The sequence below is a fragment of the Cebidichthys violaceus genome, unplaced genomic scaffold (genome assembly GCF_023349555.1).
Source record: "Cebidichthys violaceus isolate CVI_PGR_0920_01 unplaced genomic scaffold, fCebVio1.0.p SCAF_6, whole genome shotgun sequence".
NCBI classification, from domain to species: Eukaryota; Metazoa; Chordata; class Actinopteri; order Perciformes; family Stichaeidae; genus Cebidichthys; species Cebidichthys violaceus.
Window position 1 is genome coordinate 4,806,805 of NW_027176816.1, and position 16,221 is coordinate 4,823,025.

Consider the following 16,221-nt stretch of genomic DNA (forward strand, 5'->3'; position numbering starts at 1 on the left):
TTGTTTATTCCCTGGCCCCATTCGAGTCAAAGGTGCATGTGCAACTACAGTTCAGTATCCATGGAGCTGGTGTCTTCACTGCCTCAAAGCCTTGATTTAGTTTTCCTACTTTCAGATTTTTAAGGGAAAAAATACACATTTGGAAACTGGGAAACTGGGTTTATATGCTACTCAGTTGCTTTGCTAAATACAAGTAACAGCTTTTTTAGCATTACATTTATTGGCAATACTTTAACAGTGTCGTCTTTATACTACACAGAAATCCGAGAAAGGTGACTGATTTTGGTGATCTCCTGAGATCATTATGAGGTTGACAACTATTAGATGGATTGCCGTTCATTTTGGTGCACATATTAATGTCAGACTCACAATGAACTGTATCAACTTTCTTTGTGCTTTTTTATTTCTCCTATACTTTGGTTTATGACCAAATACCTCTAAAACTGTTTATACTAAATTCTCATTACCCTTAGTTTTCGTGTGTTGCAAATTAGCAACTGTCAGCATGCTGACGTAAGCACTAGCTCAAAGCACCACATCAGTCATGCTTCAGTTGATGTGGAAAGGACATTGTGGAGAAAAAAAAACGGTTTATGATAACACTCGTCGCGATGACAAACAGTAGAAATACTATTTGATTGGCCTAGATAACACTTTTCTGTATGATGTCGCATTGCATTGCTGCAAAAGTTTGTCCCTCTGCACTGGCACCCCCGCTACATTGCCGGACAGGCCTCATTCAAATGAATGCTAGGGTTGAGTTTTTCCACGCAGAGGCAAAGTCGGTCTGATTGTGGCTTAAGGCACCTGTCAATCAAGCCAGCATGTCCCAAAGTATTCCCTTTCTTTAATCAATATGTTTTAATGATTTGAATAATAAGTATTTTCTTTTTGGAGCTTTCTTGGAAAAAGCATGTCAGGATGTTACAGGAACTGTAACATATGGTGCTTCAACAATGGTTCCAAAAATCAGGCTTAAGGATTGCTGCTTGTTGCAAAAAGGGGTTTAAAATGGGTCTTTTTTCCCCTCAAACTGTGGTATCAGACACCCTGCCCCTATATGACATGGACTAATGCATTTACTCTACAATTGTGGTCACACATTAAAACAAAATCACATTCATATTGGCCTACACATCGGCTTACACACAAAAACACACAGCAAAAAGCTCTATAAATACAGTGTGGAGGTAATGTTCATCGTGTAAAGTAGGCGGATTAACTGGAACCAGGTCAGAGCAAAGGCAGCGCATGCTGCATGCTCTAGCTTTTTTCCTATTTAGCTGCTTTTTCTCGACTTTTTTTTTCTTTCCATTGCTTTTCAAGCTCTTTTTTTGATGAGGTAGACTGAAATGGTTATCTCCTCTAACCTCACACAATCCTGCTCCCCCACCGACACTTGTTTCTCAACTCCTCAGTACCAAGTCTCCTCAAAGGCGAACAGAGATCGCCTGTCAGTATTTCTTTTTTGAATTTTGTGAGCATATGATCTATCAAGCAACCTGACATATTCAGTTACTCAACTACCAGTGAATACTAGTGTGTATATAATGAAGATTTTATGGTAGAAAAAAAAATACAATGCATGCTGCCCATGAAAAAAATGTGTAAGTTGGATGTTGCTAATTTGTCACCAATAAAACTGTAAACTTATGAGTTTGTGCTTCATGAATGAGTGAAACCAACAATACTATCTGGTGCTATCTGGTGCTTTTCTTAAAAGTGTCCTGGACACTTCTTAGATCCTGCCTGCGGTGCCTCGGCTGGGCTGGTACTGTCTGTATGAGCATCTGGTATAAAGTGAAATAATAAGTTAAGGAATAAGTGAAAGACATTAAGACTGAGCATATCTATTAGCGCCCATACATTTCAAAAGGTATATCTCTTATAGATGGCTAGATCCATTGAAGCAATCAAGGGTATGCTTCTGTAATGGTAGTGAGAAAGAGACAGCAGGGAGAAGAAAAGGGGAAGTTTTTAAAAGGCAAAGGCCAGAGGGTATGGAATTGGGGGAGGTGTGGCAGGATCCGAGGAGGACAAGGGGGGAAGGCTGGTTTTTATTCCACCAGTCAGACCTAGTAAAAAATGCACTTCAGTGAAGAAATCTGTCTTTGTTTCTAACCACCTCAGTATTAAACTCATCCATCCTGAGAGAGAAAGAAATATACAGAGAGGAAGAAGGCAGGAGGAAGATAAGAGAGAGACTGAGAGAATCTGTGTCTGCAGAGCAGTCATCCTTCACCTGTAGCTAGCAGAGATCTTGGCTTGCATAATGCAATGTGAGGATAAAGCCTCCTTTATGACCAGCTGAGCCAATAAATCCGGCTCAGTTCTGACCTCTTTTTCTTTCCCCCTTTTATCTCCTCCTCTCTGTGGTTATCTTTGCTATAGAGCGGACAGATAGTTTCAGCTGTTGAACTCTCTACAGCGCAAAAACTCTTCCTGATTCCTATTTCTGTCTTTGATTCTTGAAGCAACATCGCAACAGTAAAGAATTTTTTCATCTCTTGAATCCATCCATGCATTCAACCAAGGAGGAAAAAGTGAAGAACCTTGACACGTAGCGTTTCCCCGCTGGTCCAATGAAAAAAACCATTTCAAATGTACCTTATTATCCCAGTATGTTTCTTTGCCTGTATCTGTCTCTTTCAACACTAACAATTCCCTCTTGTGCAAAGTCCCTACCATAATTGTTTTCAATTAAAAAAAATGCTGTGCCGCAGATGTCCTTAGCTTGCCTTAGCTACATTATATCGCTGTTCAGGGGAACGGCTTCCAGAAGTTGAGGGGTTGTAGTTTTGGCAGCCATCGTTATGATGCGATGGGGAGCCACAGTTGAAGGCTTGATAAAGCAGTGGCTTGTTGGATCCATCTTTACAACAGCTTGGGGTGTTACGTAAGGGGTGATGTAGCTGGGGCTGGTGGAGGAAGAGCAAATGATAAATCCCAATGACGAATATAACGGGCAAGCAATAAGTGGCTGCTACTCTATTCTGCACTTAAAACTCATCAATTTAAATCTGCTTTTAAACTGCAACACATTTTGTTATGTATGCTTTTGTTTTGTTTCATAGCGTTGATGCTTGAGTTATAATTACTTCAGCCCTTCTATTTTTTTTTTACTTCATCATTGTGACAATAATCAGGATTGCACTCATTTATGTGTATAGTATTTATGGGTTTCATTTCTACCTTTTATGTCATTTTGTCTGATCTGTGTCCTAGCTACTGTTTGCTGGCCCAGAATCTAGCCCAGTTTTAGCCACACTTTTTTGCTGAACTCAAACAAACAGTGAGCCAGGACAGCCAAGAGCTCCAAATTTAGCTCTGTTCAGTCTGGACCAGCATGACGAAAAACCCCAATTAACAGGTGAGTGGACTCAGATAACGTGAAATTGGGCCATGTGGAGTACGTTAGAGGAGCTTCGGCTCCAGAGGTCTATTTACAGGAAGGAAAACTATGCCAGGACAGTTTCACTGTCTCCTCTTTCTGTTCACAATTCCTCCCCTACAAAAGGCAACTGCAGTCACTCACACAACAGACTAATGACAGAGATAAATAAGGAGAGGTGGAGAAAAGATGACAAAACAGAAGCACAAGAAAGCAAGAGATGGCCTGAGAGGAAGGAGAACGGTGACAGAGGCTAAGAAATAAAGCATTAAGAAAGTGGAAAGGGGAAAAGGGATGGGAACATGGAGAAATGACAGATGAGGAGGTAGAGACAGAGAGGACAGCATATACAGGCTCTGGTAGTAAATGCCACTTTAATGAAGTACTCTCGATCTCCATTGGTCTTTTTTGCCTCTAATCTATCTTGTCTTTCTATTCCCTCTCTGTTTCTCTGTCACTTCCAGTCTCTCTCTCTTTCCTCTAACACTAGAGAACCGTGGGGATAGGATAACTCATTATTAATTCATTGTTTCTCCCCACATGTATTTACAAGGCCTTGAATACTGGTTAATTCAGTATCCTACAACAAAGTGCGGGAAAAAACTGCTCATCTTTTTTATCTGTGTGATTAAGCTGCCTCCAAAATCCAAGCTATGGAAGAGTCTCTCGTCTGCTTTTTGTATATCCTACTATTGTACTCGGTAGGTTTTAAAAAAGAAGTCTGACACCATTGAGCAAAGGTCAGCAATCAATAGCTATTTCTTATACGTCTGTCAAGGAAATTCGAGGCAAACTTTTAAAAAGCTGCAAATGCAAATGACATGCAGGGCGAAATAAATAAATTCCATAAATGTCAAATGAAGCTACACATGTAGTCTTTACTTTGTGTTATTTATTTAATGTGCTACAACCTTTCAAGTGGACAGAAAGCAATATTGTGGGGATTTCATTGACATTTGCTTTTTCCATTCACCCTCTCCATTAGTTTGCACAAAAATGATTGGAAACATATTTTTTATTGAACGTAGAGCTGGGAGTTTCTAGCACAACACAGCTCACTTTACCTTACAGTAAATTGTGGTTGCGTTTATGTGAGTGCATACCCGTGTGTATGCAATGCTTTGTGAAGAAACATCTTAAGCTTGCCTCAGCTGAGAAAATGAAGATTTCCCAGGTTTCATTCCTCCCTTGCTGTGTTGTGTTGGTACATGTTGCTTAGGTACCAGATTCAATTTAATTCATTGCTTTAATCAGAGTTTGTAGTTTTCCTCTACAGTTTGGCTCTGGTTTTTATTGTCCCAATACAAGTTAAAAAAAATAAATTTACCGTGTCTTTTAGTGTGTGTGTGTGTGTGTGTGTGTGTGTGTGTGTGTGTGTGTTTGTGAAAGAGAGCCGCTGATGTCCCTGTGTGTTAGTGTAGTAACACACAGGGTGACGTTCTTTCATTGCCTCTGCCAGTGAAGTTGGTTGGTGCATGTGTTCTCCCAGCTCTGTCTGCAAAATATTTCAAAAAGTTACAAATGAATTTGGCTGAAATTTGGTGAACAGATCCCTGGCCCAAGAAACAGTTGATACATTTTGGCAGTGGCCTGGATCTGGGATTCCTGCCATTGTAAATGTTTTGTAGCTTTAACTGTGATATTGTTTTATGCAATAATGGGAAAGTGCAACCACTGGAAAGAGTTTGGCTTACAAATGTAGAACAAAATATTGTAGTCTCCAATTGCAATACAGCTATACAATGGTTGCTTTTTTGAGCAGCTGGGGAAGGTCAAGCAAAACATTTGACGTATAAGCTACTGTTTTTATTCTGCTACCGTTAGCCGGTTAGCAGCTTCCCACTTAGACGTACTTCTGTCGGCAACAACCGTTAGCCTCGAACAAAGTCTATTTTCTTATGAGTGACTCTTGAAAAATGGGTCCAATATTTACTTTGGTGACTATGCAGCAAAAGAATGGTCATAATCTATGTTCACGTTCCCTACCAGTAGTCTCCTAAAGGGGCGGGGCAGTGGTGTAACCCACGTGACACAGATTCAGGAAATCAACTCTCAGTGGGGTGTCTGCTTTCTGAACTTGATCTGGTATAAGCCCCTGGAAGCCCCTGGTATAGCCCCAACATCTCCTTGCTATTGGTGTTGGTGAACGCAAGGTCAGGCAAGCAGTGGTGCTGCATCAGAGATAAACAGATGAGTGAGTCTGACTGACTGATGAAGCTAGCAATGATAGCTAGTATTTCTTTTACTACTTGGTATCTTCCAGAAATGTCTCCATGTGTGCCTTCTATAGTCTAACTACAGCTACCTATAGTGTTTTCAATTGCTTATTGGTTTGGATACCATTTTTATAAATCACACTTCCACACAACTGTAGTGGAATTTTTGGTCTCTATTACTAGATAATCATTTACAATTCTAGAGCCTCTCACATTCATTATGTTTATGCAAGTCATTCAGCACATCATTCTGAAATAGTGATCTGGTAAATTAAGCCACAAACATGTTTTATGCAAAGTATGAATAAGTAATGTTTTTTGGCTTTTTACATAATGCACTACAATGATAGCCTATATATCAGTGGGGGAAATACACATTTGTATAGCAGCCTTTGTGGCATCTGGCTGTAAATCTATTGATAACCTTTCATTGTCATTTTTTTACTACCTTCTTTTTACTACCACAAAGCATCAGGTTCTATTATATTAACCTTGTATTCTATATAGCTTGTATTTTTATCCTGCAGGTATTCCACATGTTTCTATTTTCTGGAGATACTTGTGGTGTTTTGTTTTTCCCTGCGGTTTGCTGATTGATTAGAGTAGATCTATTTCAAACTTGCCTGAGGAAGGAAATTAAATACATGACATGCTAATTTAAGATTTTTCCTCACACCTCAAATGGCACCACCTCAACTGAGTCGATGTGGGGCCTTCCATAAGCAGGTCTTATCTCCAAACTACATACTTACATGTAATGTACACCATGCTAGAAAACACTTTTGCCGATGTTGCTGTTGTAAAGCTGCCACTAGATTATTAGACCACTAGATTAAAGAGTAATATTTTCCTGAGAGCACCTTTTTGATGAAAACATGAAAATGTTCTTGCATTATGCTCACAAACCTCTACTGTAAACCTTTACTGAAGATAGATAGATAGATAGATAGATAGATAGATAGATAGATAGATAGATAGATAGATAGATAGAAAGATAGATCGATAGATAAAAAGATTGATAGATAGATTGATAAAAAGATAGATAGATAGATAGATAGATAGATAGATAGATAGATAGATCGATAGATAAAAAGATTGATAGATAGATTGATAAAAAGATAGATAGATAGATTGATAAAAAGATAGATAGATAGATAGATAGATAGATAGATGGATAGCTAGAAAGATAGACAGACAGACAAACAGAAAGCATGTTGGGGGTTCACCAGGGAACTGAGGGCTCAGCTGGCGCAGATGGAGCAGATGAGATGTGTAGTGTGTGAGAGCAGGAAGGCAGAAGATGAGCAAGGAGGACAGTACATGAGATACCTCCGGCACCAAACTCATTTAAGGGAAAAAAACAAACATATGCTGTGTGTGCAGTGTGTACTGAAGCTCATGTTTATGTAACATAGGTGATGAGCGTGGAACTAAGCAAGGAGCGGTTTTGATTGGATTTTATTTTTTACTCGTGGCCCTGCTGGCTCCACTGGCCCAACTACTACTTTTGTGTGCCTCTTCATCTTCTCCACCTTAATTCTTTCAGCTTGGGCCACATTTGCCAAGTCCTTGTCAAAAACAGCATTATCTCCGAGCCCCTGGGCCACATAAGGATCATTACTTGCCATCAAATACAGTATGGCGGCAGGGAGGGAACACTGTGTCACATTGCACAGAGGGTTGAAAAGTCATGTTGATGGATCAATGCACATCTTAATCTCCTACAGCCACCATCTGTAACCTATCCTGGCTGCTGTGATGCAAAATCTCTGTGGCGGTGGACATAGTGATTGCAGACTGCAGCAAAGCCCGGGACTCCGTTCCTCGTGCCTCAGCAGCAGAATCTCAGTGGGAAACAGTCACATTCAACCACCGAAGAATCAGAGGGCGTTTACTGCATCCACTGTTAACAGCTATTATGGCATTGCATTACATTATAATGGGATATTGATGCCCGCATTGCACCAGCATCTACACAAACCTGGTATTAGGCTTCCTATTGATGAAATTATAAATCTGTGAAAGTGGCCCTTCATCTGGGCCTGGACCGCATATGCTGGCCTCTTTCTCTCTGACATTAAACAATCTCATCAATAAGCAATATTCAAGTTGTTCCAGCCCATGTTCATGTTTTTTTGTTTGTTTTAAATAGTACATTTCCTTCAACCTCTCTGTTCAGACTGTAGTGAGTCAACTCAGAGAAATATGTGGGCTGATCGATATGTTACTGTAAACATCAGCATCACTCGTCTCCTCCATCCTCTTTCCTTCTTCTGCGTTTTCATCATAAAGTCATTATTTGAAACCTACTTGCATTGGATCTGTGTTGTAGTAACTATATTCCACCCTTGACGGTTTGGTAATCAATAGAAGTGATGTTGAGAGGCTGGTGTAAGCAGTCAAAACTAACTCCTCCATTTAATTGAGTTCAAACTGGAAATTGGAAATGTGAAAAGGAGCTCTAAGATCTTGACGATATGACCATGTCAGCGTTTTCCTACAATTGATGTTCAACTTGTTCAACAGCATAACCAATCAGTATACCTTCACCAAAGCTGCATCTCCTCGAAATATGTTATTCCAACAGCAGGATGCAGCATGTATAACCATTCGTGATACATTTTTCATATTTCAGGATAGGGCAGTAGTTCAAAATAGCAAAAATGTAAAAACATAAAGTGCCTAAAATGAAAAAAATAAAATAATTAATTGTTGTTTCATACCTGGAGAGGACCAAAAAAAATAAATACTTGGCCCACGGCGTACAGTTAGATATCTAAATATGAGACGCAGACGAAGCACACAACCAAACAAACGTGACCAAGTCATAGAAGAAAGCAGATTTCACTTGTGGCTTAAATGTTTGCTCAACAACAATAAATATGTTAGATAAAACTACAAATTTACAAAATTGTTATATCTAGGTTATTATTCTACTGTCAAATGATTTACAACTCCATTTAATGTCCTGCTGTTATACTTCATCCTCCAAATGTTTCTGACTGAGTGCACATCATAGGTCAGTCAGCTGAAAATCTCCAACCATGAATCCCAGACTTTTAAAAGACAGCGGGCTTTACTGTGTGTATGAAGGGTTACTGTATAACCTGAGTTGCATCTTTGATTCGCACAAAAAGAGCACGTTGGTGACTTCAAAACAATGTGCATGCACACACACACACACACACACACACACACACACACACACACGAAAACACATTATATCCCTGAAACCAACTGTGTTTGAAGATTATGCATGTTGTGTTGGCTTGTGGTTATCTGGCTTGTCCAGAGAAATCCAAGTATAGCTGATTTTTTTTAATCTTTTTTGTTCGCCATGAACGGTACACAATGGAAAAGCATACAAATAATTTGAAAGCCTTTTGTCCTTTAGGCTGCAGCCTTTTCACAAACTCTCTAAATGAGGTCTTGAGAGACGAGTTCAAACATAAAATACTGCAGCTTACAGGTTGGCTTGAAGGACAGTGGCTACGAAGAAGACGGGGAGAGAGACTTATAAAATAGATAGATAGATAGATAGATAGATAGATAGATAGATAGATAGATAGATAGATAGATAGATAGATAGACGTGGAGGTTAATGAGTGGTAGAATGGAGAATTGGAAAGATGGGAGGCAGATTACTGAACAGGTAACACACAGATGGACTAATCCGGGTGAAACCACTATGTGACAGTGTATATTGCGAGACTGACAGCTCAGCAGACAGGTGTGAACTATGAGAGAAATGTGGTCTGATAGAAGGTTCTTTTGCACCCTGTTGTGTCTGACGGAAAATCAGAGCGAGCTTTTCTTCCCCATCTAAAGTGTATTTTCTTCACTCTGTTTTTTCCTCGCCTGCCCTCCTTTTTGTCATCCCTAGCCTCTTTTCCTCAGACACTTTGTTCGCTTTCTTAGTTCAGCAACCTCCTTTAGTCTCTCTCCGGGGTGCAGTAGTAGCCTACACTAGACTTTCTGTGATGTTTTTGTTTCTCTCTGCTGCTCGCCTCGTTTATCAAATTGCACACGATCATATAAAGCAAGTTAATGAGGCCAGTAGGGGGTGGACTCTGCAAAAACAAATCAATATGATATACTCTCTGTTGTGGCTTTGATAAACACTTAATCACTTTTGATGTGTTCATATAAGATTACTCAAACTGTAGATTTACAGCTACTGCCACTCTATTAAAGATACATTAACAACAGCCTCTCTTTCAACATTTGAGCTCACTGTGCTATCAGTGGTTTCAAATGTCCACTTTAAACCTAAAAGCCTTCAACATAAGGCTGCAGTCAATATTCTGACCTAGTATGGAGAAAGTAATGTGACTGGTGCTTCTTGACTGTTTGATGCATAATTAACAAGTGAATAACTGGAAAAGCTGATGCTAAATGCAGCTTCACGGAATCAGGAAGCATAAGGAGAAGGTTTGAGGAAGAACCTGTGAAAGCCTGTCTTTGCTTTTACTCCAGAGAGGACTCATTTTTCTTCAAAACTATTACAGACAGTAACTCTGTTTGGAAAACTTCTTAATGGGACAAAATCACTGCACTAAGTGTAATTGTAAAATGACTCTATTTGATAAGGAACCGTAGTGAGGTTCCAAATAAAAAAAAAAACTGCCACTTAAGAGGGAGTGACTATCTTCAGCTTATTTGCTTCTTGCTGTAATGCAACACAGAAAGCCTGGATATGTAAGGGATATTAGAAAATGACCGTTTTTACCATGCAGACACGCAAACACTCAAAAATTCAACAAGTCAGTTTTCTACATGGCTTATTACAGACTGTATCGCATTGAACTTTGTGTTGGCACGATGATCACACAGACACTTTTTCAGCTTTCTCTGTGCCAGTTATGATATTTTCACTGCAGCTGTTTTACGCGCGCTAGTCGCACCGCGCGCATCATCAGCAGCAGCAGGAGCATCACGGCTCAAAACATCTCTTTTTTGTCGACTGCTGTCTACCGCCAGCGGGGATTAAATGCAGTTGTGAGGCGAAATTAATGCACCACGCTTTGAGTTTATACAACGTGCCTTACCTTGAGTTGTCGCGGCTTAGAGAAGTGTGGGTGCGTGTGTTTGCAGCCCCCTATCCAAAATGGAAACTCCGGTCCCACTTGGTAGCCTGTACCTGGACTCGAGGAAGAAGAAGAAACTGACACTTATAACGATCCTTTGATTATGTGCAAAGAGTGTCAGAGAGGTGATTTAACCGCAGCTCCTGCTCTGGCACGACTGTCTGTTCTTCGGTGAGAATTAGTTTGCTTGTTTCTGACTGCCGCCCTCCCTCCCACTCACTCACTCACTGTGTCCCACCCATGAGAAATACATAATCTTTCATCTCTCTCTCTCTCTCTCTCTCTCTCTCTCTCTCTCTCTCTCTCTCTCTCTCTCTCGCTCTCTCTCTCTCACACACACTCTCTCTCTCTCTCTCTCTCTCTCTCTCTCTCTCTCTCTCTCTCTCTCTCTCTCTCTCACACTCTCTCTCTCTCTCTCTCTCTCTCTCTCTCTCTCTCTCTCTCTCTCTCTCGCTCTCGCTCTCTCTCTGTGCCTAGCAGGTGGGCATATTTGAATAATGTGAGATCATTATTAAAGGCTGCTGGAGGCCCAAATGTGTGTGGTTCAACAAAACTGTCTGTCTGTGTGTCTGTCAGAAGAGTTCCTCCGGCTGGCAGGCAGCGGATTGGAAGTGGTCGGGATTAAACCGTGGGATTATACCTCAACATTCATCATTTCATCTCACACACTTGATGCACACTGGTGGACAATGACATCAGTCTTTGGCAGATGCAGCACACAAACAGACAGATTCATGTGGGTAGGGATGAAGCGAAATAGGAGAAAAAGAGAAGAAGAAATGAGAGCACCAGGGAGAGGAGACCTTTCACCTCTTACACTGATCCACGTGAATCTAATGCTTCATGTAAAATCCACCAGGCTACCAGCAGGGTGTGCAGGGCAGAGAGGGTCACCGGGATGAAATATTTCCTTGGTAAATGTGTGTGCTTGTGGATATGCAACGTGTGTGTGTTTATGTAGTTGATACATACACACAGCCAAGTCGGTGTACTTGTGCCTGCATACTGACAGATGGCTACTGTAATGACGCAGGAACTAACTACTGGGTTTCTATGTGTCTGTGAGGTTGCATGCCTGTGCACATGCTTGTTAGTGGACTGTGTGTGTGTGTGTGTGTGTGTGTGTGTGTGTGTGTGTGTGTGTGTGTGTCTGAGAGAGAGAGTTTGATGCAGAGGCAACAGATATATTTCCTGTTCTAGCAGCCTTATACCAACAACACACACACACACACACACACACACACACACACACACACACACACACACCACAGACATTCACAAGAGACCTTGAGTCTGCTGCAGCTTTCATTTGCTGAAAAACCCTTTGTTAGAGTGTGTGTGTGTGTGTGTGTGTGTGTGTGTGTGTGTGTGTGTGTGTGTGTGTGTGTGTGTGTGTGTGCTAGGAAACTAGAAATCATAAAAATATGAGCATAAAGTCTTATCAGTCATTTCTTGTGGTTCTGCACTGGTTACATCCACCATTACAGTGCACGTTTAGTCAAATTGTAATCAAAATATTTTGACTGATAAACATCAGGTCATAACATACATGGGTGGGTATGGGGCAAAGATTGCCATAAAGTTGGATTAACATTAACAGTCCACAAATACACACTTTATTTAAGATTTACATCTATATGCACGGCCAGGGTCGGTTGGATTGGATTGCATTATGCTCTCAGCTGTGCCTGTGCATCTCATATAGTGTATCAATGCATAAAGTAGCACAAAATGGAAATACTCAACTACCCTAAAGTACCCTAAACTACACTTAAGACAGTGCTTGAATATACTTACTTTTGACTACTGGTGTTTGAATGATCAAACAGCATGCGTGACCATCAAGTAGTGGACATTTGTCTGCTCAACAACCTGGTAGGATCAGATACGGCCGAGACGGCATCAGTGCAGAATTCCTAACTGGCAGGCATAGAGGTGTGAGATGACCATTATGTTTCATTATGAATCATCATCATGAGTCACTGATTTTGTAATGATAAGCACTGACCTTCACCTCCACGAGTGCAGCCAAAGCTAGAAAACACACTCACTGTCAAAGACCCTCCCCTGCTGCACAGAACCAGTTTTATAGCGAGACACAGAGGAGAGGTCAGCTGAGCAGAAAGCACAGCTGTTGGGATAAAAGTAAAACGCACTGTAGCTTTGAGGACTCAGAGCAAACATCCCTGTGCCAAATGTGCCATTCGGAGTCGACAGGCGTCAAGGCCGGCAGCCATCTAGAAGGAGGGCTCAGAGCCTTGGCTCTCCTTCACTCACTTTGTCACATTCTGCTTCCCCTTTCTCTCTCTCTCTCTCTCTCTCTCTCTCTCTCTCTCTCTCTCTCTCTCTCATGTTCTCTCTCTCTCTCTCTCTCTCTCTCTTTCTCCCTTACTTTCTCTCTCTCTCTCTCTCTCTCTCTCTCGCCTCACACAGTTTTTTCTCCATTCCCTTGCTGTCTCTGCTCTCCCTTTTTGTCACACTTGGCGTCAACTCAGCGAACGTGTGTGTGCCTGCATGTGTGTTAGTGTGTGCACATGTCTCAGTTTAGAAACCTATCAGCTATTATAATCCTCACTTGAATAGAGGTTGACCAAGAATTGACGTGTTTTAATAATTATCATCCTGACTCAAGAACAATTAGTTACGTGTGTATGAGCATCTGGGCTCATCTTTACGAGTTATCATGGCGCCCACTCGGTTGTCTTGACTCTCTGATTTAAATGCTTCTAATTGTTGTGATACGTACAGTAATGGTTTGGTACATGGATTTACATGCAAATTTTCTACTTAGAGGCTTAATTTAGAATGAAATCCCTAACAGCCTGCAATCTAGCCTTCTAGTGTATATTTCCAATTTGGCATCAAGTAATATAATGCAATTAATGCTGTGACCATCAACTGCTTGCACTCCCTTACCACGTTGTTGCTCCAACATGTTCAGGGATGCATGCACACACACATACACACACACACACACACACACACACACACACACACACACACACACACACACAAATGTACTCACTCACCATGGGTTTTACTGGATTGTCTCCCACTTCCTTTTGTCGGAAGCTTAGCCTCCCTTTCTCCCTCTGCCATCCTGCTCGCCCCCCATCCTTTCATCTCGCCTGCCCTCTTCTACCTCCTTCTGTCACTCATCAGCATCCCACACTCAGTCCCTCTCTTCTCTATTTTTTCTTCCCCTCTGCTATTTCTTTTTCACTCTTTTCCTCCCATTTTTCATTTTTCATCTCATAATAATACTTATTTTTTCTGCTTCTTCTTCTCTATTGGTGGTCCTCCACAGGTCCTCCTCGTTGGGCTGCAGGCCAGTGCGGGTCAGAGGCAGGTTGTAATTACTTCACTCCTCCTCTGACAGCAAAAGTGAAGGAAGGAAGACAGAGTAAGCAAGAGAGAAATAGAATCAAGAATAAGAAAAACAGACTGGTTATTTATTCCCACTATAAGGACTAAACCCTTTGATCCATTTATTGATTTTGTTTACCGCTAAAGTACAAAAATGAATGTGAGTCAGATGCATTTCTGTTATCCCTACAATGTTTTTCACATTCATGCATGATCAAATTTAGGGTGCTGTGCCTCACCGAAGTTCCAGCTGATTTCATCCACTGACATGGTGCGTGTCTGTATAATCCAACATTACGAGATAAATAATAGAGTAATGTAGAATGATTTCTCCCACATGCTCAATGTAGCATAGGAAAGTTGGCCTTAATTGGTGCAGCTATATTTGAATTGTGATTTAAAGCGACCAATGCCTCCTTGACTTCAGCACTGGGTTGGGAAATATTTGCATACCTTTAAAAATAAATAGCAGCCTAGAAAGATTTTCACCAGATGAAATGGACTTAGCATGAAAAGGAAAAAGAACTCCGAGGAAAGAACCATGACTTCAGTGGATTGTTTTTCATTCAATGTGTCTTTTAGATCAGACCTGGGTCACGCTACAGTTTTCCAATTTTTCTCTCATAGTGACAGTTTAACTGGCAGGATAACTCATTAGTTAAAGGTTGTAACAGACAGAGATAGCGATTGTTTGAAGTTTCAGCTGGATGCATCACTGTGAACGCTGTCGTTAATTACCCAAATTAGATGTTTTCAGTGTTGACCATAGGCCAGCTTCCAGATGCTATTCTTATCCTGGATGATCAATGATATTTCTCCAGCTGTCTGGGGGTCGCCACTTACTGAGACAGGGGTCACCAATTACGGAGCACCAATAACCTTTAATTCCACCCTTTTTCAGTAAATAGGCAGTTTTGCACACACACACACACACACACACACACACACACACACACACACACACACACACACACACACGTGTGAAAAAAAAGTCATCCTGTGCTCAAATACAGGCTTATTACTGTGTAACTGTGTAGTGCATGGAGGGTATCAATATAATGCTTATTGAGAACCAATATGTAAGTGCAAGGAAAGGAGACAAAATAAGGATTAAGGGGGTAACAGCTGCTTTAGGGTGAAATTAACTAAGTATTTTTTAAATTATGGAGTATTAATTACTACAGTAGTATTACTGCAAAGCAAGGCCGGAACAATGGCTTCACAGTGTTGATGTGAAATGAAACATTAGGCTTAGAAAAGAAGGGTATGAATTTACAGCTATAACTATACAAATAGGTTTTAGTTGTATACATTGTGTTTATGCTTTCAAAATGATGATGGACATCTGTTGTTTGTTTTTAAGTTTAGGTGCCTCGTGTAGTTTGGCTTCTTTTCATGACATAGCAGTTGTGAAAGGTAGTCAGTTTGTACCTTTACATTAAAGTACTTACAGTGTATTTCCATTCTACTGCCCCCTCAGCACAAATTCATTACCACCTTGACAACAAACAAAAACACAATAAAATGAAGGAAACTCCTAAAATGAAAAGAAAAAAGAAAAGAAAAAAAAAAAGAATAATTAAGGAATATGCATTAATTAAGTAAATAAATGAAATTTATGGCCAATACTGAAACAAAAAGACACCTCAGAGTCCTGAGACGGCTGGCATTCCTCACACTCAGAGGGAGACAGGGAGCAGTGAAAGGAGGGAGTGAGAAAGTGAGCTACTGTACGGTACTGGTAAGCCCTCTTCTCACAACTAGGTTGATTATTTTAAGCTCTGTCAGATTGATTTTGAGGCCCTGTGGGGGCCTTGCAGGTCTGTGCGAGTAAAAGCGAAGGTACACGCAGACAAAAAAAGGAGGTGGAAATAAAAGTTAGGACAGAGAAGATCACAGCTGAGAGGAGGGGGAGGAGCAGAGGTGGTCTCCAGATTCCTGAGGTTATTAATAAGAGCGTTTTCAAGGACACCAATGATGATTTGGGTCAAACTATTTCCTTCTCCTCCTGAGGTGTACCAAGGTCACTGAAAAAAGAAAAATGCCCCCAGAAAGCTCTCTCTCTCTCTCTCTCTCTCTCTCTCTCTCTCTCTCTCTCTCTCTCTCTCTCTCTCTCTCTCCTTGAAATACAACATGAAATAGGCTGCCTTTGTTTTCAGGG

At 40.9% G+C, this 16,221-nt stretch overlaps 1 protein-coding gene across 1 annotated transcript in view; it reads right to left on the minus strand.

The window, feature by feature from the left end:
• The window catches only part of camkvl (CaM kinase-like vesicle-associated, like), a 38,070-nt gene extending 24,331 nt beyond the window's left edge, over window positions 1–13,739 (minus strand). Inside the window, exons 1-2 of the mRNA XM_068733587.1 lie at window positions 13,724–13,739; window positions 10,656–10,747 (exon numbers count right to left, since the gene is read on the minus strand). The gene's annotated coding sequence lies outside the window, so the exon portion shown is untranslated. The remainder of the gene's footprint in view (window positions 1–10,655; window positions 10,748–13,723) is intronic.
• Between the last annotated feature and the right edge of the window lie 2,482 nt (window positions 13,740–16,221).